We start from the raw sequence: 26342 nt of genomic DNA, 5'->3' as shown, positions 1-26342 counted from the left end.
TTTTAGTACGGTGAGCCATAGTGCGATTTTGGCTAAGTCCCCAAGCGAAGGGCGGACTTTAGTTTGCAGTGCGCGATGCAAACATTTTATTAAGTTCCCCCAGTGTTCGGTGGAATTGCGATCCCGTGCCTTTTTCTGTGCGCACTTTCGGTGCTAGTTTATTGACTAGAAGTAAGTCCTTCGGTGACCGGCAAAAGTTCGTGCTCGAACATATAATTTGAAATAGCATATGAACTTCTTTTTAATAGATTTTCATGTGAAATTCGAAAGGAAATAATTTGATTTGCTTTTCAACATGCAAGTGCACTTGAAAATCTCGACAAACATATGATTACGGCCTAAAAGCCAACTGTCAAAATCCACTTTGAATGGAAATTCCGGACAAACCGTTACACGCCAATCACAGATGTTGGTAGTAAATGAAAGAGAAAAGTTTTCTCTTTCATAAACTGTTGTGAGCTGTGTTAGACTAGTAACGGTTTGTCTGGAATTTCCATTCAAAGTGGATTTTGACAGTTGGCTTTTAGGCCGTAATCATATGTTTGTCGAGAAATGATGTTAAATTTCCTTTGGTTTTATAGTGTGATTTTCTATCAGTGTATAGGTCTGGCCCTACCCACTGAGACGTCCAAAAAATTGTTTCAAAATCGTTCAACACGGGTCCAACGATGGACGTTTGTTGAACGGTTATTTGGACGTTGTCCAGATTGGTCCAACGAACGTCCGTCATTGGACAATTTTGAAACCAACCGTTCTTAGAGGGTACCCAGTTAAACTCATTCCGGAACCGGTTCGGATTTCTGAATGGAGTCATTATGGATTCCAAATCAAATGCAACGACCGATTTCGACTCAGAATCGGTTGTTGCATTTGATTTGGAATCCATAATGGCTCCATTCAGGATTCCGAATCAAATTCCGAATGGTTTGACCGGGTACACGCAGAATTTTATTTATGCATCGATAGCATACTTTTCTATCTGCCTCTCGTTTCTTCTGCTGTAGATTTTATGCATTGGACATATTCGGTCTATCCACTCATTGAATGCTTACTAGAAGTATATGCATGAAAATGCATAAAAATCACAGCAGAAGAAAAGAGACGGGAATAGAAAGTATGCTAACCATGCATATTTTTGTTTCTCAGACTATCAGCACCGGGCGTGGGTATAAGCAACTTACTAACCGTCATCATAACACGACACCGCACCGGCGGTTGGTAAACAGGTTGGGAAATGGAAACTTATCGTTTCGGTTTACAGCGAGTGTCTATATTTGGTAACTTCCAACCGACGCCAACGTTGCTATTCGCAGAAAGGAGGCAAAACAAAGGAAAATGTAAAAAATAGGATCTCGCGATAAATGTTATGCAGAAGTGTTCTGCGTGAATTTTGATTCGACTCGTGAAAGATTTTTATTTTAAATAAAATTATGGATTGAGCTCAATAAATAAAACTATCGGTTGTGAGACAAATTATTTGATTGAATTCAATAACATTTTTTTAAAGTTTACAGAAATTAAAATAATTATTGAAATTAAAAGTTTCTTGAAACTTTAATGAAAATATACTTTCAAACCTCGATTCACACCAATTATTTTGTCGTTTGATACAATGAACTGTATTTGTTTGTATTCAATTACCCACAGTTTTGATTATGCTGTATGTTTTCTGCGTGGAAGTAAAAATTAGTGCATCTAAGCAGCTTGGATTGAACTGGAAGATGTAGCATTATGTCAATCTAGGCATGATGTGTCCCAGGATCCGATTGATGGGATTAGGGTTGCCACCTCTGGAGAGGCTTTGACCCGGAGATTTTCACTGATCGGGGGGGGGGGGGGTGTATTTTGAGTGGAACGAGACAGAAATTGGAATCCAAGCGATTGCTCGGCATTTTAGAGCACTTTAATCGCTGTAAAGCTGTATTTTTTGACGGTTGAGAACGGTTTTATCGATTTAATGTGGTGTAGTATTTCACTTCCCCGACTAAGTGCCAAGAACACAAAAGCACCAGCTACTCTCACTGTAGAGGATAAGTTGAACGAACATTGCTCTCCTCCACAATTAACAGGAAAAGGAGAGCAAAGGAGGCAGAGCTGCAGCATCACACTATGTGGTGTCGGTTATTCATCACCAACAAATTTTCATTTCGCAACAAAGGTGCAAAACTCACCTCCCTAGCCCAGTTAAGGATCGCTGCCGGAGTAGCAACAACACCGAAAGAACTCGTTTGATGTTGATCTAGTCAGATGGATTAGAATATAATAAGCACCACTATGAGTGAAATGATTTGGTAAAATTGCAACAAAAAACTTTTTACACCATTTTGAACGACTTAGTGGAATGCAACATTTCAATTGTAGCATATGACGAAATATTACTTTCCTTAACCCTCCGGAAGTCGCGCATATGGCCTACCGAACGAGCAGCCGCTGGTAACCTAAGACGATTTCGCTAGATTTTCAGAGCGCGACTGCCGGAAGGTTAATTTGTAGTAATTTTATTTGTTTTTCATTTTCATTGCTTTGTGAAAGAAATTATTAATATTTGGTGAACTCATCTTCGCCACCTTGAAACGAAAGGTTAGTCGGGCAAAATAAATTTGAACCAGAGTAATAGTTAACTTAGACTTTTAAATGTTTTGTAAAGAATCAATTAATTCCAAAAAAAATCAACCTATGCTTCTTCCCACCAAACCCGGAGAAATTGATGTAGAATCCGGAGACCCGGAGATCGCTCCCGAAAACCGAAGTCTCCGGGTCAAACCCGGAGGGGTGGTAACCCTAGATGGGATGCTAGCAAGAAGCTGAATTTCATTGGCTTTGAAGCTTGTAAAAGCCCGAAAATGTTTATATGTGGAGGCCAATACGAAAGCTAATGATAGTGTCCAACGAAAATCGCTGCGAACAAATGTTGATGATTGTGGGGACTGTGGAAACTAAGATTCGAGAAGAAAGAAAATTTTTCTCGCGCAAAGTTTTTAATTCAGGACCAGTAGTAAAAAGAAGATCACAACAATAATGGTTTATCACACACTCTGCAGCGCTTAGTTCAAAAACGCTGGATTTAATTGCTAATAGGTACGCATGGCAGGACATCGATCACACCTGTTACATCATCACCATCTCATTTCATACGGTGGTTCATCATATTTTCGAGGGATAATATTGTGTTGTGGTGTACAGTCGTGATTCGCTGGTTGGACACTTTTTAACTGGACCGCTTTTTAGTTGAACCTCCGCTAGTTGGACAATTGTCCAACTAAAAAGCTCGTGCCAAATTTACTTGGCAATCAATCTGACAATATTTAGAAAAAAGAACAGATGCATTTACACTGCCAACATCTTCTTTGGAGAGTTTTTGACATTTGTCAGTCGGTCCAACCAGCGAATCAAATTCGTTAGGCTGTGGCCCAACCAGCGAATCACGACTGTATACTACCCAAGATCGCTTATTTGCCCCGTTTTCTATGGGATTTCCTATCTTCATGGGACTGACTTGCAATCATAGGCAGTATAGTGAAATGCATGAACGTGAATGCACTTGGAATTCAATTCACTTAGTCTGTAAATAAGGGGAGGGCGGGAGTAGACGGGGTTGGGTGGTTGTACTTAACTTATAAAAATGATATTTTTAATACATTTCAACATTTCTAATATTGCTTTTAGAAACAGTAACACGAAATGTTAATTAACTTTAAAAATTTATTGTTGGACAATGAAATTGCTTGTTTCAAGACGTTTATTATAAATTTTCTAGAAGTATTCCGCGTCGAACAATGTGGAAATGTCCTATAATTCTAGGATAGCCACTTTTGTTAATTCGTTGCAATAGTTTTTGACTTACTCCGACAATTTTATGCAAACTGTGGATACATGAATGTGGATTTGATGACCAATTTGGTAATCAGCGAAATTTGGCACTACCCCGCAGGACCGCTGTTTGAAAGCAAAATTCCGTGTTATGTCATTTGCCATACTGGTAAATTGGAATCAAATTTATAATTTTTGAGCAATAACTCATTATTTGATTCCATCTTTGGAATTACCGTATCGACGACAAAATGTTGAATTCAGTTAATATATATCTGTATTAACTTGCCACAAATTTGTGTGTACCAATTTGCTCCAGGGTACGCACTTAATGTTTATTTCTTGTAGTAGATGTAGTTGTAGTTAGTATTTCAGCTCCAGCGATACAACCGATTGTAATTAGAATTAGTTGTGTTATTGGCGCCGGAATACTACACAGTTAAGCTTTTTCGGGAAATCAGCCGGAATACGAATACGAATTAGAACCAACCAGAATTTCCGATTGTACTTTACTTTACCCATAGGTGCACGCAAAGTTCATATATCGATTACTGGAAGCCTATTGGCCGATAGTAGCGCCGGCTAGCGGCTACTTGTTGCCAAAGGCCTTGTTTATGTTATAAAGGCTCGCACAGAGTGAACCCAAATCTACCTAGCGAACAGTCAGATGGCTACCTATCGTGCAAAGTAAAAAAATATTCTTCTTTCGGAGAACAAGCAAGAAATGTATTAGTTAGTTAATAACATGGCGAAATATTTCAATCGTCGAAACAAGACACTGTATTCAGTTTATTATGCTTTTTTTGTAACAATGTAAAATAAATTACATGGAATAGTATCAAGAATAAATTGCTATAAGCCACGAAACAGTGGGCTTTCAATTCACTCCATATTAATTTATTGTGTAACTCGGTTGAAGTCACTCAAAATTACAGCAAAAATTATGGGTGCCAGAAACAAAGAAGATGGCATCATTTTAGGCAGCGTTGCGTATTCCTCTGTACGGGACTCTATAATACCACAGGCACTAATTGTTGTTTGCTTAAAAATGATAGTTATATGTTTTACATACAATCTGAATTGGATGTCATTTATTAATAGTAAAAGTAAAATTACTTTTGGTATGGGTCAAAATCCACATTGAGGGGAAATTCCGGAGAAACTATTGCTGGTTTAGCGCAATTCACAGCAGTCACGAAAGAGTTGACGATACTCCTTTTGTTCACGAGCACTAGATGTATTTGGTGAATATTGGTTTGGAACTTCCTCTCAACGTGAATTTTGATAATTGTCTTTTAAGCACAAATCTCCGATCAACATGGGGAACGTGCTATTTGAACCAGTCGCTACTGATTCCTGATTCTAGTTCTAGGTTATAGTTAGATGAGATATGATTACTATAATAAGGTGCTCCGTGTATCAACCTAGGAAAACAACGCATTTTACGCAAGTTAATATTATTATTGAAGCCACACATAAAATACTATCACTTAATTATTTTTTTTTTACTGTATACTGTTCTGCCCAAGTTGTACAGTAATGTTTTCATTTCGAATGGTTATAGTCCAGCGTACCAAGTATTCATGAATAAGCCCACTATTCTGCGATTCAAAATTGTCTTCGAATATACTTAAAACCGAAGACTCCATATCAAGAAGACTGATATCTCTTTCCTTCCCCCATACAAACGAGAAGCGACTGAGGTTACAGCGCCTCTATTGGAAGAAGGGAGGAAGCTTTATGTAAAAATGTATATGTGTGTGTGCATCACTATGGAAAGTACCACCTTTAGCTAAGTATGCACCTCTTGCGAAATGAAATTTCCTATACAAAACCTATGCATAAAAAACGTCGCGAAATGTTCGCGAAAAAAAATTTCGTTTCCATTTCGTAAGCGGTACGCAGCTCTCGCGAAAACGATAACGAAAAATGTAGTTAGCTGAGACACGGTTCGACAAACGATAAGTTTCATAATACTTCCGCGAGACAGCGCTGCTTTCTATGCGCTGTCACCAAGGCAAACTTTTTCCTTGCGAAATAATGGTCAGCGGTATTATTTCGCACGGAGGCTCGCGAAATTTTGACAGGTTGCAATGAAAAAATATAAGAAAACACAAGATTGGTAATTTTTTGTATTTTTTTCATCGCAACCTGTCAAAATTTCGTTGTTTAGAAATTCAATATTTCAATATTTGAATGGTAAGTTTAAAAATATTACTGTAATTCCTATTCTTCTTTAAAAAGCTCGAGTTCACTCATTTACGGATATTTTTGTATTGTCATTTTTTCAGATCGAACACCAACAACATAATATGGTAATCACCCAGCAAGAGAACGCAGTGATAATGGGCCAACAGAAACCACAACATCAAGATGCTGGGAAAGGACTTTCTCTTTCGGTATGTATTTACCAGTAGCATCCCTCCTCGAAACATTCCTTTGCATATCTAGATGTCCTTATCAATTCACAGAACAAACAATGCACAGTGGTCCAGATCGCTAATTTAGGAGGAATTTTTACTTTCTGACAAACCTGTATAATTTAGCCGTATCATGTCTTAGGATGAATTTGTGTACTTTAGAAGATGCTTCTTTATATTGGAATAGTTATTAGGGTGGTTCTAATTTATCTAAAGTACGAAAATAAACTTTTTACTGATGAAAGATAGAGCTCCACAGTCTTCCACAAAGTTGTAAAGTAACTTATTTTGAATAAATTTGTTGAACATATTAAAGCTCTATCTCTTTTAGTTTTTGTTATACGAGAAATTTAAAAAAAAAGATTAGGGTGTTCCTGAAAAAAAACGTTTTTTTAGTATAACTTTCGTATCTTTTACTTTTTGTTAACACAACCTTTGAACAGCTTATTGAAAACTTCAAGCCGAGTATTTTTCTCCAAGACACCGAAGGTCTAACTTTTTTCTTTAAAAAGTTATGGACACTTTTCGTTAAAAAAATAGCCTATTTCAAGGCTCAATATCGCTGATACGGGCACCTAAAATTGAATTCTGTTTCCACCACATGAAAGACCATACTTATTAGTATATTTGAGCAAAAATTGGCGAATACGATATTTTTTTAAAATTTGCAATTTAGATTTAAAGTTTGTAGTTTTGCAGGTTCAACGCATTAAAGCATTTACACACATATCGTTGTATTATGAAAAAAGCCACTTTCAAATATCATTCTCTCATCGCAGCAAGCTTTGCATAAGTGAAACGACTGTCAAAAAAGGTTTCTGATTTTATTCGTTTTAAATAAAACTAGTAAATATGGATATTAGTCGAAGAGAGTTGGCGAATTTGCTTATTGCTGGTAAAAAGACAGATGAACTGCTTAAGTTCATTACAAGTAGTAATCCAAATGTAAAATTGAGACTTGTTAATGTTCGAAAGAAATTTTATATTTTGTTAAAACAACCTTTGAACAGCTTTTAGAAAACTTCAATCCACGTTTTTTCATAACTCTGAAAGTCTAACTTTATACTTTCAAAAGTTATGGAAACTTTTCGCTCATAAATAGCCCTTTTTCAAATGTCATTATCTCTGATTGGGGCAAATAAAAGTAAGTTCGGATTGAACCATAGAAAAGAACATACTTTTAAGTATATTTGAGCAAAAATTGGAAAATATTATTATTTTTTAGGCATGTAATTTTAAATTTACTAACCAAAGTTTTAAATTTTATCGCATAGCGACATAAAAGAAATTGCCTAAAGCCTTTGTATTTCCTTTTCTGTTTTGCTTACATATCAACAATACTGAATGTGTTCATTAAAAATAATTTGGCTATGACAACAATTACAAGCATTATTCAACATAACATGCTGCCAGTAGGTATGTGCAGTGAAGAAGTTCAAGAAACCAGGAATAAAAGTATTCGCAGATTCCGAGAATTCCACGCACGCAAATTCGATCGACTCGTCAATCTTGATGACGTTTTCAAGAGACTTCTTGTTTCATCAGATCCTATAATTTCTCTTAAATGTAAACGTCGAATTCAACGAGCACCGCTGGATATACCTGAAAATGCAATGCATCTACTTTTGAATTAATTGGCATTGAATAAATTCTCCTTATATAAATCATAAATTGTTGTCATAGCCAAATTATTTTTAATGAACACATTCAGTATTGTTGATATGTAAGCAAAACAGAAAAGGAAATACAAAGGCTTTAGGCAATTTCTTTTATGTCGCTATGCGATAAAATTTAAAACTTTGGTTAGTAAATTTAAAATTACATGCTTAAAAAAATAATATTTTCCAATTTTTGCTCAAATATACTTAAAAGTATGTTCTTTTCTATGGTTCAATCCGAACTTACTTTTATTTGCCCCAATCAGAGATAATGACATTTGAAAAAGGGCTATTTATGAGCGAAAAGTTTCCATAACTTTTGAAAGTATAAAGTTAGACTTTCAGAGATATGAAAAAACGTGGATTGAAGTTTTCTAAAAGCTGTTCAAAGGTTGTTTTAACAAAATATAAAATTTCTTTCGAACATTAACAAGTCTCAATTTTACATTTGGATTACTACTTGTAATGAACTTAAGCAGTTCATCTGTCTTTTTACCAGCAATAAGCAAATTCGCCAACTCTCTTCGACTAATAGCCATATTTACTAGTTTTATTTAAAACGAATAAAATCAGAAACCTTTTTTGACAGTCGTTTCACTTATGCAAAGCTTGCTGCGATGAGAGAATGATATTTGAAAGTGGCTTTTTTCATAATACAACGATATGTGTGTAAATGCTTTAATGCGTTGAACCTGCAAAACTACAAACTTTAAATCTAAATTGCAAATTTTAAAAAAATATCGTATTCGCCAATTTTTGCTCAAATATACTAATAAGTATGGTCTTTCATGTGGTGGAAACAGAATTCAATTTTAGGTGCCCGCATCAGCGATATTGAGCCTTGAAATAAGCTATTTTTTTAACGAAAAGTGTCCATAACTTTTTAAAGAAAAAAGTTAGACCTTCGGTGTCTTGGAGAAAAATACTCGGCTTGAAGTTTTCAATAAGCTGTTCAAAGGTTGTGTTAACAAAAAGTAAAAGATACGAAAGTTATACTAAAAAAACGTTTTTTTCAGGAACACCCTAATTTTTTTTTTTTTAAATTTCTTGTATAACAAAAACTAAAAGAGATAGAGCTTTAATATGTTCAACAAATTTATTCAAAATAAGTTACTTTACAACTTTGTGGAAGACTGTGGAGCTCTATCTTTCATCAGTAAAAAGTTTATTTTCGTATTTTAGATAAATTAGAACCACCCTAATAACTATTCCAATAAAAAGAAGCATCTTCTAAAGTACACAAATTCATCCTAAGACATGATACGGCTAAATTATACAGGTTTGTCAGAAAGTAAAAATTCCTCCTAAATTAGCGACCTGGACCACTGTGCACCCGAGGGACAGTACCCGTGCTGATTCAGGACGATTACCCATACTTTGTACCTTGCTATTGAATTTTAATACCCGATCGAAACGATGGCAAGCGCTGCCGATAACTGGGTCAAAAAGACAACGGATAACGAAATTTCTGCACTCGGTGTTTTTTTCGTTATAACCTATTTTTGAAGCGATCATTGGGATGGGATTTGAATTTTTCTTTTCAATACAAATAGGTTAGCGAACTGAGTACATATCACCAAGGATAAGGATTCAGAGCCGGCGGCTGGCAAGAAAGAGCATGCGGAAAAACCTAGTCCACCGGCAGTAGAACCAAAGCTGCACCTGATGTTTGGAGTTCGGTAGCTTCGGAAATTCTAACTCTAGCAGCTCCTGAAGAAAAACAAGCTGCAAGAGAAAATGGAGAAACAGCTTCCTCCGCGGAAGATGCATTCAAGTAAGTCGAAATCTGCAGAAAATTTTGATTAGGACAAAAGGAACATTGAGAGCCTCTCTTTGTTTACTTTCTCTTTCGGTTATGACGTCACTATAACACTTTGCACTAATTTTCCAGTACATAGCCGATGGTTTTTACTAAAATATTAGGCAAAGAGTTGAGTACTAAATATTGAAACGACCGAGTAATAAACAGAAGAGAAAGACTGTTACTTACGTCCTATTCTAAATTTTCTCCCGAAATATTTAGTATCAGCTTTAAAATTATCCATGACTAATCTTTTAGCCCGGCGGATGCAAGTTTGCTAATGAAGGATGTTCGCTAAGATCTAGTAGAATCAAAGCTGGATCTGAAGGTGCATCGGAAGGATTCTTCTTCGCCGGTTGGTTGGTTAAAACTTTCGAAGCTTTGCACATGAAGCCGGAATTACTTCAGGGAGTCTATGCGATGGGTTTCAACGCCTTTTCCAAGATTCAGGAGATGGCTCTACCTACTCTGTTGGCCAGTCCGCCAGGGAATATAGTCGCCCAGTCAGTCGGGAACAGGAAAAACCGCTGCCTTCGTGCTGGCAACGCTCAGTTGAGTCCATTAGTTAAAAAACTATCTGCAGGTGATTTGCCTTTCCCCCACGTATGAGCTGGCAATTCAGAAGGGGGAAGTAGCTGCCAAAATGGCAAAGTTTTGTCCTGAAATCAAACTTCCTTACGCCGTTCGCGGTGAGGAGACCGTCAAAGGGGCGAAGCTGACTAATCATATCATCATCGGAACACCCGGCAAGCTAATGGACTGGGGTATAAAGTTCAGGACGTACGACCTAGTTTTCCCTTTTTGTACTGGACGAGGCGGGTGTTATGGTCGGTGTTCTTCTTGGCCACGTACGAGCGCGAGGTGATGGAGTTTGCCGAGTACATCCTACCCAATCCGATCGTCATTCGGCAGGCGCGGGAGCAAGAATCTCTCGATAACATCAAACAGTACTACGTCAAGTTCCGCAACCAGGACGAGAAATTGTGTGATTACCGTCGGACAAGCGATCATTTTCTGTCATATGATGTATAGGACAGTTGCAAACTCCAAGTAAACTTATTTTTAGAACTGTTAATCCATCGAAACAGGTACGCAAAACGGCCGGTTGGTTGACCGGCAGGATGTCCCAGGATGGTCACTCGGTAGCGGTACTGTCCGGTGATCTAACGGTGGAGCAACGGTTGGACGCTCTGGATCGATTCCGAACCGGACTAGAGAAGGTACAGATTATAACGAACGTTTTGTCCAGGGGTAAGTTCCACCACTTGATTCTGGCTACAGCACCAGGTTACGGAGAGATTCTTTCATCTTAGGTATCGACGTCGAACAGGTGACCATTGTCGTCAACTTCGACTTGCCGATGGATCAGCAGGGACGAGCCGATTGCGAAACGTATCTACATCGAATTAGACGCACCGGTAGATTCGGTAAGTGTGACTCATTCTTGTGATCCTATAGATTGTATTTCTTCTCACTTCTTTAACAGAACGGAATCACCATCAACCTAGTGGGCAGTGATCGAAGCATGATGATTTGCAGATCAATTGAAAAACACTTCCGGAAAAAGATTCAGTTGCACCGTAAAGTGTTTTCGACCAGCTACTAGTGAAAGGCGTAGGAGCTTTTTTGGGTGTTTTGATTCTGAATTTATAATTTTATTATTTTTTTTTAAATTTTTTTTTTTATTTTTTTTTCTTCCTTGACCTGACATAAGGTATACAAATGCAACCAACAGGGTATCGTAAGCTAATAAATTTACAATTACAATTACAATTTAGCTCTACCCAGTTCTATCCAAACATTTGAAAAGGGCCTAACTGCAAAATGTAACAAATTGAAATTTCATGTTTTCCGTTAACAAATATCTACCCGAGCACGTACCTAACGCAACATTTGATTATGAAGAATTTTGATAGCGATTTTTCAACAAAAGGGCATTTGTTAGAAATAGGATGTAATTCAAGGATAGCGCATGTTTAATGGTTATAACTTTCAGTTAAATGGACTTTTAAGAACCCGACTTTGTTTTTTTATTTTATTTTGTCGTTGAACGGCCAGTAGAGAAAGCGGTGGAAAAATTATCCGAAAGACTAACCTTGAAGCAGAAGATGAAAAATATTTTGCTCATTATCCTGTGAATCAAAATTCCAAGAAGACAAAACATAGCTATAAAACACAATAAGATATCTTAACTGATATATGCTTTGAAGCGATTCAAGGCGAAAGCGACTGGGTTTGAATTTAGTATATTTTTACATTTATTTATTCCTTCATTATTTACTTATATGTTCATTTATTTCTGGGGAAAATTTTCATTAGGTCGTATCGTAAGTAACAATGTTATTCTTTTTATTTACTTTTTACTCTGTAATAAGCCAAGCCGCTTAAACATTCGCCCCTTCGTTCTTTGCATAATATGCTAGACGAAACCATCGTCCCTCGATATGTGCTGAAACATATGTGAAATGTTTATGTTAATGCCTATGAACCGAGAAACTATTCATTAATTTATTTGCCAATTTAATTATTTATTGGTGTATTAATTTCTCTATATATTTATTTATTATTCATTTATATTTTATCAGTGTAGATGTCTCACAATCCTTTCTGATTATTTAGGTTAAATTTTTCTTAAGCGGATCTGACAGTGCAAAATTTTAAAAAAATCTGATTTTTATTTTTGGATATTTTGGATCGCTAAGACAAGAAATATATGCCCAAGAAAGGATTTACTCGAATTCAACTTGGTTCGACTGCTAGAGCCCATCAAACTACCAACTATCAATTTTCATATGAGGGGGCTGATAAAATCGGGTCTTCAGTGTATTTAATATTTTATGTTTTTTATTTTATATTTAATATTTATTGTTGAATATTTAACATTTGATATTTAATATATAAAATGTAATATTCAATGTTTAATATTCATATTCAATGCGTGATATTTAGTATTTAATGATCAATGTTTTATATTTGATATACATACAATACTCAATGATGATGAATGCTCTACTAGACTCGTCACACAAAAGTCACATAAATGCGCGCATCACATAGCAACGCTTGAGAACTTCGCGATAATACAAACCCGGTCGCAAACGTGATCATTCACACACACCGGCACCCACCGTCTAGCATACACAAAAGCAGCCTGGTGATTAAGTAAACGTGCTATAGCACATACGGTATTCTTGAAGTACAGCAGTTGTTGATCCGATTGGTTGACGATTCGTTTGACCTTCAGTTTCGTTAAGTGACCAATTTAGTTATATAATATAATCCAGTAATTTGGAATCACGATTCAGACCATGGAACACTTTCCCACCTTCTCTAGTGTTTCATGCAATAAGAATTACCACGAATTACTTATGGCAATAAATTTGAATTACGATTCTCACAATTGTTATACAAAAATAGTTTTGTATCCGTACTGATTATTGGTAGCATTCCCTGAGACTTCCAGAACCTTTAGTAGTAGCCATTGTTATCATAATCGATTTTTAACGTCAGCCAAAGTTTAAAGCCTAGGGTTTGGTTCGACCTGAAACCGATTGAGTCGGAGTCGGTTGTTATATTTGCGCTGGAATCCATTCCGGATTCCGAAACGTGTTTCGAATGGTAGTTTCCCCGAGACTTGTGAAAGCGGTAAAGGTGGCCAAGGCAATCAGATTTGCTTCTTAATGGTCAAACGCCGATTTAGACTTATGATTCGGACAATTACAATAGATTTGGTTTGAGCGAATTTCGATCATTTCTCTGAGTCTTCTAGAACCGGTAGAAGCAGCCAATTTAGATAGAAAATTTCCAGCCAATGATTTAAATTTCCGATTGCAGGAATTGTGCTGTCTAAATTGGTCAGACTGAAGTTCCCCGAGACATCCGGAACCGTCACAAATAAGCATTATGATTAATCATGCTCGAAATATGATTCACGCTGAGTACGTCACTTCCCTGAGAGCTTCATGAATGGCAAATAGGTTTACAATTGTTACCGATTTCATACACATCCGTGATGAATTAATAAAATACATCATTTAAAACATTCAAATGACAACAGAAATATAAAAAAGAAATAAACAAACAACAGCTGATGTCGTTTTTCATGTTATCAAAAGCGACATCTAACAGCAAACACACAGACTAGTTTTCGCGAGCAAATGTCAAAATTCCGCACGGAAGAAGGAAAAATATTTCGCGACCTCATTTCGCAAGAGGTGCATACTAAGCTTTTACCCGCAAGTGGTGTTGCTGTTACTGTCTCCGGATTCTGGACAGAGTTGCCAGTCTTCTTGATATGGAGTCTTCGTTAAAACCCAGATATGTTTACCCGGCTATGCTGTCTACAATATGACCACAGCTGATGGACATTTGGGCTACAAAATTTATGTAAAAATCAGTGTAAACGTCTATTACCTGGGGTATGGCAGTATTCTCACATACATTAACGCGCAATTTTTCTCCCATCCGAATATATTTGACTGCAGCGTCTGAAGGACGTACGTCAGATGGCTTCCGTATAATTTGGTAAAACCACAGATAACAGACGTTTAGGCTAGAACAAAATTTCTTCAAAAACCTGTGTAAACTTTCAAATTGATAAACGTTGGAAATCCGTGTTTCACTATTGCCATCTGCGCAACTGTTTACTATACGTGTTTGACAGCTGCACTCTAACTGCATTGCATCGATCATTGCGCCATCTACAAACGTTTGCCAAACGTGTTTCAGACGTCTGATTTATTCGGAATCTCAGTAGCGGGTATTTACACACGATTCAAATCGAGCCTAAACGTCTGTTATCTGTGGTAAAACCCAACTTTCTCTGGCTTTTCAATATAGTATTAGTTCCTCTTCAAAGTCTTCGAAATACATAAAAACGAAAGCGTATTCGAAACTGATCGTATAAACTGTTTCCACAAAACAATCGTTGAGTGGTCGTAAAGGTTCCTTCTCCGCAAGTTTGTTTGTAATATCTAGCATGAGCTCCTTTTCATTACACTCCTGATTCAGAGCGGCCGTAGTATGTGCTTCAGACAATAACTTCTGGGTAAACATTAGTTATTAGAATTCGTTGTCCGTTCCGAACCCATAACATTTCTTAGAATTTTTATTACATAGAGAATTTTAGCATATTTGAACATAAAAATGTCTTATTCAATTCAATAATACAATGTTTATTGCTTCAAACGGCAAAATTAATGGCATGAGCATTTTTTCATTGAAACAATAATTAACTTTTAATCTCAATAAACATTTCCAGTTTGAATAATTTTACAATCATTGCAATAAAATATTTTTAGAAAAAAGAACGATGTTTGTTACTGAAATGGTTTTATTGAATTCAATAAATAAATGTATTTTCTTTCTAGCAATATTTTTTTCACTGAATAAAGTCCATATCATTAAAAAAACGATTATTTTATTGCATGATTGCAAAAAAGTGTAACGTAACTATAGGGGAGACTGAGGAGACTTGATCCCCTTTTTTATTTTTCAGTCCAACTCCGTGGAATGATAACAAACTATGTATTTTTTTGTAGTTTTATATTGTTTCTAGGGATGACTAATAATCATAAAAAAAATAAATGGAAATATTATACTGGACATGAGCTATGAGCATTTCTGGAAAACAACAAAAAAATGGAAAATTCTTAGATTAGTGGAGACTCGATCCCTAATTTGGAGACACTTGATTCCTTTATGAAAACGTGTTTAAAAGAGCATGTAGGGTAATAAGCCTATTTTTGCCCTGCTTCTACTATCATCCTACCCATCTGAAGCCTTTGGTTAGAGCAGCGTCTGCCATCTTTGCTCAACGCATTGACTCAAATGGTATTGCGATAATGGGGGTACTCGATTAGAGATTTTGCTGCGCTCAAACAGAAGATTTTCACCATTCTCAAGACAATTTTATTATTATATTGGCTCTTAATAAAAGGCGAATGACCTTAACGTTAAAACCACTATAATCGAAATAAAAAAATGGACCTTAATAACAAATAAAAGAAGCTGAAATAATAAAATTATTGTAGTAATAAAGTGGTACCCTTTTTAATAGGGCAAAAACGGGTACATTACCCCATTCAATTTTATAAATGGATTGTAGTATTGATTAAATTGTTATGATTAGATATTGTTATTTTTGTTACTACATATTACGCATCTCTCACCTGATTTTTTTACGAATTCACCAAATCTCCGTACAATTATTTGAAAGCTGTCTTTATTATGGTTGAGGAACGTGAAATGTGGGATGAATGGTTGCTACGTATACTGTAGTAAACAATTACAGTTATGTTTCTTTACGATGAAGTGTTCATTTTTGACATTTTTTTATGACAACAATGACTTACATTGTTCTGGTGTGAATTTGGTTATTTTCAGTGGTGTGTATGAAGTACGGCGAAGGGGATCAAATCTCCACGAATTTGAAGGGATCAAGTGAACCCATAGCATATATTTCAGCAAAATTTAGTTAAAATATAGTTGAACAAAAGAATCAGCTCAATCATAACTTATTCATACAATTGACATTCTCCTGTAATTCTGTATGCAAAAGTAGAGTATGTAGTGGGTGATTTTATTAATTGTATAAAAGTTTGAAAAATAAATCTTCAGTTCTTCTGAGACTTTTTTTTAAATCGGTAAAAATTCGGTTACACAAAAGTCCAATTTCTTTTTTCTGTGTTAATGAAATTTATGTTTAGATAAAACTACGCAACTTTATAGTATATTCGATTAATGTATTCTGATCCGCCTTTGAGTTACAATGATGGGATCAAGTCTCCCCGGGGATCAAGTCTCCTCAGTCTCCCCTAATAACAACTACCGGTGTAAAAACAGATTATTATTTTGGCAACCTACCCACTGAGACGTCCAAAAAATTGTTTCAAAATCGTTCAACACGGGTCCAACGATGGACGTTTGTTGAACGGTTATTTGGACGTTGTCCAAATTGGTCCAACGAACGTCCTTCATTGGACGATTTTGAAACCAACCGTTCTTAGAGGGTATTTACTAACGACCGGTGCGAAAACGGGTGTCTAAATAAAATATCGTTTACCGTAATCAAAATACACACGTATTTGCTTACGCACCGGTGCTGATAGTCTGAGTGTAGGATAGGATCCGCCAGCTGGCTTCTTCTTATATTTTACTAATCCCTGTTGAAAACGACTTACCCCACTCGACCAATGTTGCCAAAATATTTGTTTTGTTTCGGTCGTATATTTGTTCTGATTAAAATCTCGACAAACATATGATTACGGCCTAAAAGCCAACTGTCAAAATAATCTTTGAATGGAAATTCCGGACAAACCGTTACACGCCAATCCCAGATGTTGGTAGTAAACAAAAGAGAAAAGTTTTCTCTTTCAAAAACTGCTGTGAACTATGTTCGGCTAGTAACGGTTTGTCCGGAATTTCAATTCCAAGTGGATTTTGACAGTTGGCTTTTAGGCCGTAATCATATGTTTGTCGAGAAATATTCTATATTATGTACCAATTTCATGCTTCTGGAAAAATCAAAGATTGTCTTTATATCCGCATTTAAACGATCATAACGTTTTTTTCTATCGAAATACAGAAAAACAAAATAATATATTCGTTGTTGGACATTACGAAAAATATCTTCATGCCTCGTCATTTTTGTAAGTTGCTTTCTGAGTCAAGCAACCTCTGTCACAAGAATAATCTCTGTTCGGATTTATTTTAAATATTCTAAAACTACTTTTCTGCAAGGTTTAATTTTTGTTTTGGAGCAATGTATACACTGAAAAAAATCCAAACGTTAATTCTATTAGCTTCAAACCGCTTAAAATTCATATGAAGAAGAAATGCTATTGTTATCACGTGCACACATACCTTCTATGTGTCAACTGCATAAACTATGTATGCACACACATAAGTTATATGTGCATATTGTTATAGAATGGGGTTTTATGTGCCTGATAGTTATGAAATGTGAATGTAAGATTAATATTTCTTGTAAATACACACATAAGGTTTATGCACCAGCAAATAGTGTCTATATGCCTCCGTTAATTGCAAAAAGCTATGTGTAAAATCAATAGGCATGACGTTTACTTTTTTTTGAGTGCAGGTTTGTTCCAGTACTACATGTGATCGTTTCGGAGAAAACAGCAGTAGAAAATACACGCTCCTATTTACACCGATGATCGATTCAGTTGAAAACTGTAAAATTCAACTGTATCGATAATACCAAAGGAAGAACAAGAAGCGACTTCCGGGATAACTTTCTCCCTGTTTGCTCAGTACTTCCAATTTACTCGGTACTGGAACAAAGACAATTTTTACATGAAGTTCAAAATATTGTCATACTTACGCTACACAGCCTGTTGATTTCGAAAAGCGGCATTTTTGCATTATTCCGCACACAGAACAGAATCCACGATAACCGCGCTACCGGATCTCTCGGGAACAGAAAACAAAAAAATCAACACAGTTAACAATCGTCGTTTTATGTTTGATATCACAATATGACAACACTTCCAAGCAGCCCTTTAGTACTTTTAGTTTCCAAGCCGAAGGTTTGCCTATGTCACTTTCATCCAATCACGAGCTGGTTCAGAATTGGTTCAAAAACAGGGGACAGAGCTGGCGGATCCTATCCTAGGTCTCCTAGCGAAAATGCGGCATTTTGTCATTTCTTGAGCGTTTTTTCAAAACGTCATATCTGCAATGAGTTACTCTCTTTGTTTACTTTCTCTTCTGTTAATAATTCGGTCTCTTTAACATTTATCCCTCAGCTCTTTGCATAATATGCTAGCTAAAACCACCGTCTTTCGATCTGTACTGTAAAATAAGTGAAAAGTGTTATAGTGACACCGTAACAATCGAAAGAGAAAGTATAAACAGAGAGTAACTCATTGCAGATATAGCGGCCCTTACACGTTCAATATTTTTGTCAATACCAGTATTGACGATATTGTTACAATATTTCAGTCCCGTTTGAAATCCACATCGTCAATAAATTTTTTTCCATTACACGTACAATACTTTTGTCAATACTCTCTAGTATTGACAAAAAAATTGAACGTGTAAGGGCCGCTTATGATGTTTCGAAAAAACGCTCAAGATTTAACATTTTTTGAGCGTTTTTTAAAAACGTCATATCTGCAATGAGTTACTCTTCTGTTAAGGGGCCGTTCATAAACCACGTAGTCTCATAGGGGGGATGGGGAGGTCTGGCAAAAGTCTACGTTTGTCTACGAGGGGAGAAGGGGGCTCTTTGAAAAAGTCTACGTAGACTCTTATTTTTTTGTTATTCTCGTATTACTAATTATAAATGGGATTTAAAGAGAGTTGTATTTAAAATATCAGTCTATTCAGCTAGGTGTATTTATGCAGGCACTTCAAAGCTAGTACACTATTGAGGTAACTACTCGTTAAGCGACCACTCAACCCAGTACCCACGATTTTGTTTGGGCAACCTCACACATTGTTGTTTCTTGCGTATATTTTGATATAGTTTTGATCTAGGAATAAAACAAAATGACAGTTCTAAAGATGTTTGACCAAAATTCCTCTCGACGGAAGATTTTGACTGTGAAATCATCTGAGACACCACTAGTTAGCAGACATGCAAGGACCATTAAATGTATGAACCATAAAAAGTTAAAAAATGGTCAAAGTTAAGCAATAAAACCACCATTGTAACAACAAAACACCCGATTTTTATTAATAGGTGGATTATTTTTTTTTTATTTGTTGATTTCGGTGGTTAAAGCAGTAGTGTAGTGAAACTTCTACAACAAAGTGTTGACTCGAGTTAATCAGTTTCTCTTGCAATCATTTACACTGATTTCAAAATATTTAAACACCCGTTAAATTTTATGTCTTGACCCTACGCACCTCCATGCAAACCGGTTCTACTATATTTATCTTCGAAAATATTCGGAGTTAAACTTTGATACTTTGCGATAATACTCTCAGGTGATATGGCTATTAATTACATAAGAAAAATAAATATTTTTGGGAAGATTTAAATATTTGTTCACGAAAAGTGAAGTTTGTGAGCATAGTTGGTGTATTATTTTAGTCTAGATAATAGTACACATCGACAGTATTATTTTGTAATTGTTTCCTTTAATTTATCAATTTTGAATGCACCAGTAAGGCTCAAAAAGTCTTTAGCAATTCTGCATTGTTGCTGTAGGCCAAAACTTGAACTAGTTATAGCAATAAATCTTTTTACATATACTTGAGTGACTAACCTTGAAAAGAAGTATTCCGCTGCACAAACGTTGACAAGCACCTTGATTTGTTATTAATTGATTTGATCAGTCATAGACAAAAAACCAATGTGAAAAACCTTTCTTTAATATTTAAAAAGTTTGAAATAAATCGGAACGCTAATTTTTAATTGAACATTATGTGCTTCTTGCTAATTCTACATTTCCCGCGAAAAAAAAATAAAAGCCTACGTAGACTTTTGGCGGGGGAGGGGGGGTTTGGTAAAAGTCTACTAAGGTCTACTAGGGGAGAAGGGGGGGGAGGGGTTAAAATTCTCAAATTTCGGTCTACGTGGTTTATGAACGGTCCCTAATAATTCGGTCACTTCTCGACAAACATATGATTACGGCCTAAAAGCCAACTGTCAAAATCCACTTTGAATGGAAATTCCAGACCAACCGTTACTAGTCGAACACAGTTCACAACAGTTTATGAAAGAGAAAACTTTTCTCTTTCGTTTGTTATCAACATCTGTGTTTGGCCTGTAACGGTTTGTCCGGAATTTCCATTCAAAGTGGATTTTGACAGTTGGCTTTTAGGCCGTAATCATATGTTTGTCGAGACTTTAACGTTTATCCCTCAACTCTTTGCATAATATGCTAGTTAAAACCACCGTCTTTCGATCTGTACTGTAAAATTAGTGAAAAGTATTATAGTGACGCCGTAAAAATCGAAAGAGAAAGTAAACAAAGAGAGTAGCTCATTGCAGATGTGTCTTTTTGAAAAAACGCTCAAGATTTAATGTTCGAAGCGATTGAGCATTGCATGAAAATGTATAACCTCACTTTTCTGACAGCTCAGAGAGCTTGTTTACATGGACTTAGAAAATTTTTGGTTTAACCCAGTACAAGAAACTCGGTTCGAATTCTAACACCATGTAAACAAGCTCGCTGAACTGTCATTTTTTCGAGCATTTTTACTCATATGACGTCACCTTGCAATGTCCTATTAAACAGGTGAAGCTCGACCATCTGTTTCTCTTCTACGTGCGCCAACGAATCGGGATGTGCAAAGTCAGAGGCTTACGTTTTATTGCATGAAATACGATAGTAAAGTTTTTCATAAATGCACTACACATTCAAAACTAAAGACAATCAAACGATTTTCGTCGAGCATTTCCTGGAACAACGCATATTTTTAGTTAAAAATGGTAGTATTTATCTATGGTGATAAATCTGCTATATCGATTATACACTTTCAGCACAACCTTCGATTCTTCGTCCTCCAGTTATGCATGGTTCCATTACCGATAAAGCTGGTGCCCAAGAAAACGTTCTTAGTTTGATGTTGAAAGCGATTTCCTACGACAGCGTGAAAGGTAATCATGAACAATGTTGCAAAAAAAAAAATCCGTAACGGACGCTCTCACAAGTTCTAATGTTCTCAGTAACGTCGAATCTCGTGCTTTGGTTTATTCTCCGGGAATAAGTTCACCTAACGTAGTCGCATCACTCAATAAACGCAATACGGCAAATCTGGATATACCGACGTTGAAAGTCAAGTTAATGTGAGTATATCGGCAGCTACGTATGTTAAACAAATATGATCCCCGATAATTTCACAGGTTACAGGACGAGATAGACTGTTGTCTGGAACGATAGATGTTTTCTTTTTTTCTGTTCATTCTATCGTTCATCTCACACAGCCTCTCTTTTTGCTTCACATAGTTTAAATGGGCTGGCTGAATTTAACAGTACCCCCTGGCTGCATTTGACATTCGATGTCTCGTTTCAGATTGTTATCAAAGATGGTGCCTTGTTGCAATTTTGAGCAATACTATCTGCTACGCCATGATTTCAAAGCCAACATCTAAAACGTCGCGTTAATGAACAAAAGCGATGTGGCGTTGGCAACGCTAGCAAAATGTAAACTCAAATGAACACTCCGGATGAACGTCGTCAGTTGACATTTCGACGAGTTTTAATTCGAGCCAATAATATGGGCCCACCTATAGTGATATCATATACGTGGTAATTTCCCTTTAACCACGGCAAAAATCACAACTCATTGATAGGTTTTTATACTCAACCTTGAGTTAAATATACTTGAATTTAAGTTGAATCTACCTAATTTTGAGTATACCTCAAACAACTCAAAAGTACCTTATTCCACGGAAGACCTCGACAGAGTCGAATCTCTCGCTTTGTATTTGACAACACTAATAAGTGCGGAAGCTATGCAAAACTCAAAGGTACCTAAATTTAAGTTTAAAGAACTTATTCTGTGGGTTTTTTCCGTGTAGGTTACTTGATTAGAGCAGATAAAATTTGATGATCTGTCAAAACTATAATAGTACAATAATTTTAGTAAAAACCCTGTTTTAATCCACCTAGCGCTGCAATTATGCCTTTCTCAACCACGAACACGAAAATTTTTGCGTTGATTATATATTCATTAAAAGCTTTCAAATGTAGGGTAAGGTGGGGCAAATCCGACCTAGTGAATGGTTTTGGTTGTAAAATGCTCATTTTACATATCGGATCAAGCCGTTTTATATACCAAATTAAAGGTTAGACTCCTGGGCAACTTTCTGTATATAGCCTTTTATTTCGACATTGATAATATCTTGAGATACAAGCGTTTTGTGTTATTGAATTGTAACATGAAGAAAATGGAGTTCAATGTCAATCTTGGAATGCTAAAATCACGAGCAGTGGCACGTAATGATATTCCCCTTTGCATCGAAGCAATTGCTCGATGAATACTATACTCATCATGTTTTGTGTCTTTCGTTTGTAATTATGAGCCATTGTGCATAAAAATAATAAATAATAACAATAAAAAATATATCTCAATTTGATAAATAAAAATTTTCTTAGCAAAAAAGCGGTCGGATTTACCCCAATATTTAGAGGTCGGATTTGCCCCACCGCGTCACTTTTCATTACGATGCAATTAAGAAAAAATATGAAAAAGGTTGAACTAAATTCATCTATGCACTTTGTAGGACTTAAATCAAGGAATTTAAATCCACTTACATTTATTATGGAATCACTTTAACAATCAGAAATATCCTGTAGTCAATGATGCACAAAAGTCAAATCAAAAGTTGTAAAAACACACTTTTTGTCGTATGAGCATCTCAATGTAGACTAATAAAATGCTGTCATAGCACCATTATGATTATTTTCGATGCTCTACACGACAACATTGATATTAGTTCGCGGGATGCTTCTGATTTTCGGTAACAGAGGGTGGTCGGGTTTACCCAACGGTCGGATTTGCCCCACCTTACCATATATAGTACATTTTTATTATACACGACATGACAACTATATACAAGAAAAGAAAACATTATTAATTTTGTAAAAGAAAAAAAGGCCACGGTAATATTGAACTGAAAAAAAGGTGCGAAATTCCCAAAAAGTCGATCTTCACAAAAAAAAGTGTCGAGATAATACGACGTTTCATGCATTTTAAAGATGTTTGGCATCAAAAATACGAATTCGATTTCTGAAATATTATGTCATTTGTCAGTTCCGGCTTATATGGGAATTTCATATGTGATTGGACGGTTCAGTCTATATTTCGGGAACCATATAAGCGATCCGTACAAAATTTTATAGACATCTGTGGAGAAAATATAGCTATCATTTGGGACTAAGTTTGTGAAAATTGGCCCAACCATTTCCGAGAAACTAATGTGAGTTTGTTAATTTCAACGGATGGCCGCTTTTCTCGGGCACTTCCGGAACCGTCTATGGTGGTCAATGTAGTCAACGAAAGGTCGGTTGGCCGCCAGTGACCTATAACTGCAAATTTAAGCTGCTTGAAAAACATTTTAGCGATATGTTTACCTTTTTTGCTTTCATCGAAGTATCGGTTTGGATCGGAATTTGCTTTGTGACCGCACGCCACAACCCGTAACTTCGGAACCGGAAGTCGGATCAGGATAAAATTTAATAGCCATTTACGGGGATAAAACACCTTTCATTTGTGACTAAGTTGGTTGAATCGGTTAAGACATCTCCGAGAAACCGATGTGACTGTTATTTTTAATTTCGATACTTCTGCCGGGGCTTCCGGAACCGATGAATGTGGCCAATGTGATCAAAGAGACTTTGAATGGCTGCTAGTGACCTAGTACTACAAATCCGAGCAGATGTGGCCAAATTTTGGAATAAATTTCATCTTTATACATTCATTGCAGAATTGATTAAAATCGACATTTTCTGTGTGATCGTACTCATCACCCTGTAATTCCGGAACCGGAAGTCGGATCCATTAGAGTTCAATAGCAGCTGATGGGAACGTTGCACCTTTCATTTGGGATTAAGTTTGTGAAAATCAGTTCAGCCATCTCTGAGAAAAGTGAGTGAGATTGTATTCGCGTACACACACAGACGAACATACACACACATACCACATACCATACATGCATACACACACATACATACACACGGACATTTGCCGAACTCGACGAGCTGAATCGAATGGTATACGTCACTCGGCCCTCCGGGCCTCCGTTAGAAAGTCACAGCATAGCAATTGCAATACCTTTCTATTGAGAAAGGCAAAAATACTTTTAGCTTTAAATTTTACATCAAAATTGCTAAAACGAATTTTTGAATTCAAAATGGACTGTGCATGTCATTCTAATTGAATACGACACATGTCGACGTGGGGAAGAATAATTATAACGAATTTCAACAACAATTATTATATAAATAAATGTTAAATCAAACTCTGCGAAAACGAAATCATCTAAGAGAAAGGAGCACATCCTTCTGAAGCGGTAAAGAATGGCGGGTAGCAACTGGAAAAAGTACACTGAAATTGTCTGTTTGAAAAGTACTTTTCAGTTCTCGTTTTCTTCCTGCGGCTGCCAATACAGATTGGTTAGATCGATAGAAAACAAGTCAGTCGGCCGGTGTGCGCATTATTTTTTTACATAATGAAAAGATCGGTTAGTTCCTTAAAGATCCACACGCCGATATCTTTATATTGTTATATGCTGCCTCCAAAATCTGTATCACTTTAATAGCCTTGACCTATTTTGGATTTAATTTCCTTTAGAAATTTTCACTATTTACGATATGCTCGAAGATTTCATGAATGATAGAAACAGTTCTCCAAACAAAAATCATAGTTTGCTTCATTGGTACAATATATTTCCCAAAAAAGTAGGGGAACTGGGGGCAAGTCCGACACCTTAAGCGCAATCATTTTTCTAAAATACCAAAAAGCTCCAAAAATTGTATAATCTGTGCGTAATCCTTGTTTACATGGTTCTTAACAAGATATAATTATTTAAGCGTTTCAAAAAATTGGATTCATTAAAAATTATTGGTTGCCAAAAAATGGAGAAAAATAACATTTTAAAAACGCTGCGGGTAAGACCGACACCCCAAAGTGGCACGAGCGTCACCCTTGTTAGCTTTCTTTTGGTCCAATTTTTTTCATTAAAAATGTGTTGTGTATGTGTGATAAAGTGTAACTATGTGTATATGAGTATGTGTGATACAAATGCATGCTTTCTGGAATTTCATCGCGTAGCAAGAGGAAGAGAGGAAGGTGTGAATAAATAATGTTCAACACTTGGTTTGTATTATGGTAAATATTTTCCCTCTTAATCTTTTCAAGCTTTATTAGCGCTTGTGAAGCCTTTCTAAGAAGTAAGATCCGTTCTATAAGAAGAATATATCCCCTGTTACTAAGATTCATTCACTTAGAAGTAACATACGCTTTTGTAATAAGCTATCCGATTCGTGTTATGATTTTTCGGAATTCTGTTGATCAACAATCCGGCAGTCGATGGAAATTGTTATTTAATATCATTTTAGAATCTCATATTAGATTATCCTTTTTCCTTTCGTTTTATAATAAAACTATGAATCGCGCTCAATTAGATTTTTTATTTTTTGGTCGGCTTGAGACAATACTGACAAGGAATAAATGCAAATATCAGAGTTTCCGTATATTTCAAATATTAACATGATGTTATAAAAGTAGAATACCATAAACAACTCCCAGTCATTCGCATTGAATCAAAAATGAACTCAACCATAAATAAATAGCGTGTCGATCTTACCCCTCCTAAAACTGTCGGTCTTACCCCAACAGTGCACATTTTTGTTAAATGCCCAATAAACTGTTGGAATACTCAAACTTGGGAGCACGTCGTTTGGCATAAGTTCGTTTGGCATAAGTTCATTTGGCATAAGTTCATTTGGCATAATGTTCATTTGGCATAACTGTAGGTGACACATACGGTCGTTTGGCATAATGTTCATTTGGCATAATGGTCATTTGGCATAATGGTCATTTGGCATAATGGTCGTTTGGCATAATGGTCATTTGGCATAATGGTCGTTTGGCATAATTTGAAATATACATTGAAATCTCTGTTATATTAGGCGTTGACGATGCCTAATGTGGCTACACCACATCGGTTCAAGC

General features: G+C 36.1%; 1 long non-coding RNA gene and 1 pseudogene across 2 annotated transcripts in view; both read left to right on the top strand.

Annotated features, from left to right (window-relative positions):
• Positions 1 to 9951: 9951 nt before the first annotated feature.
• On the top strand, positions 9952 to 13315 carry LOC131680151 (DEAD-box helicase Dbp80-like; annotated as a pseudogene).
• A 7117-nt stretch (positions 13316 to 20432) lies between these two features.
• LOC131678366 (uncharacterized) overlaps positions 20433 to 26342 on the top strand; it is a 47968-nt gene continuing 42058 nt past the window's right edge. The window contains exons 1-4 of one of the 2 annotated variants that reach the window (XR_009303638.1): positions 20433 to 20716; positions 20900 to 21093; positions 21145 to 21261; positions 21331 to 21450. This is a non-coding gene — a long non-coding RNA (uncharacterized LOC131678366). The remainder of the gene's footprint in view (positions 20717 to 20899; positions 21094 to 21144; positions 21262 to 21330; positions 21451 to 26342) is intronic. The other variant, XR_009303637.1, reaches the window with a different exon arrangement.

Source organism: Topomyia yanbarensis, chromosome 2, assembly GCF_030247195.1.
Source record: "Topomyia yanbarensis strain Yona2022 chromosome 2, ASM3024719v1, whole genome shotgun sequence".
Classification (NCBI taxonomy): domain Eukaryota; kingdom Metazoa; phylum Arthropoda; class Insecta; order Diptera; family Culicidae; genus Topomyia; species Topomyia yanbarensis.
Note: the sequence above shows the minus strand (reverse complement) of the source record. Positions and strands in the feature narration are given on the sequence as shown.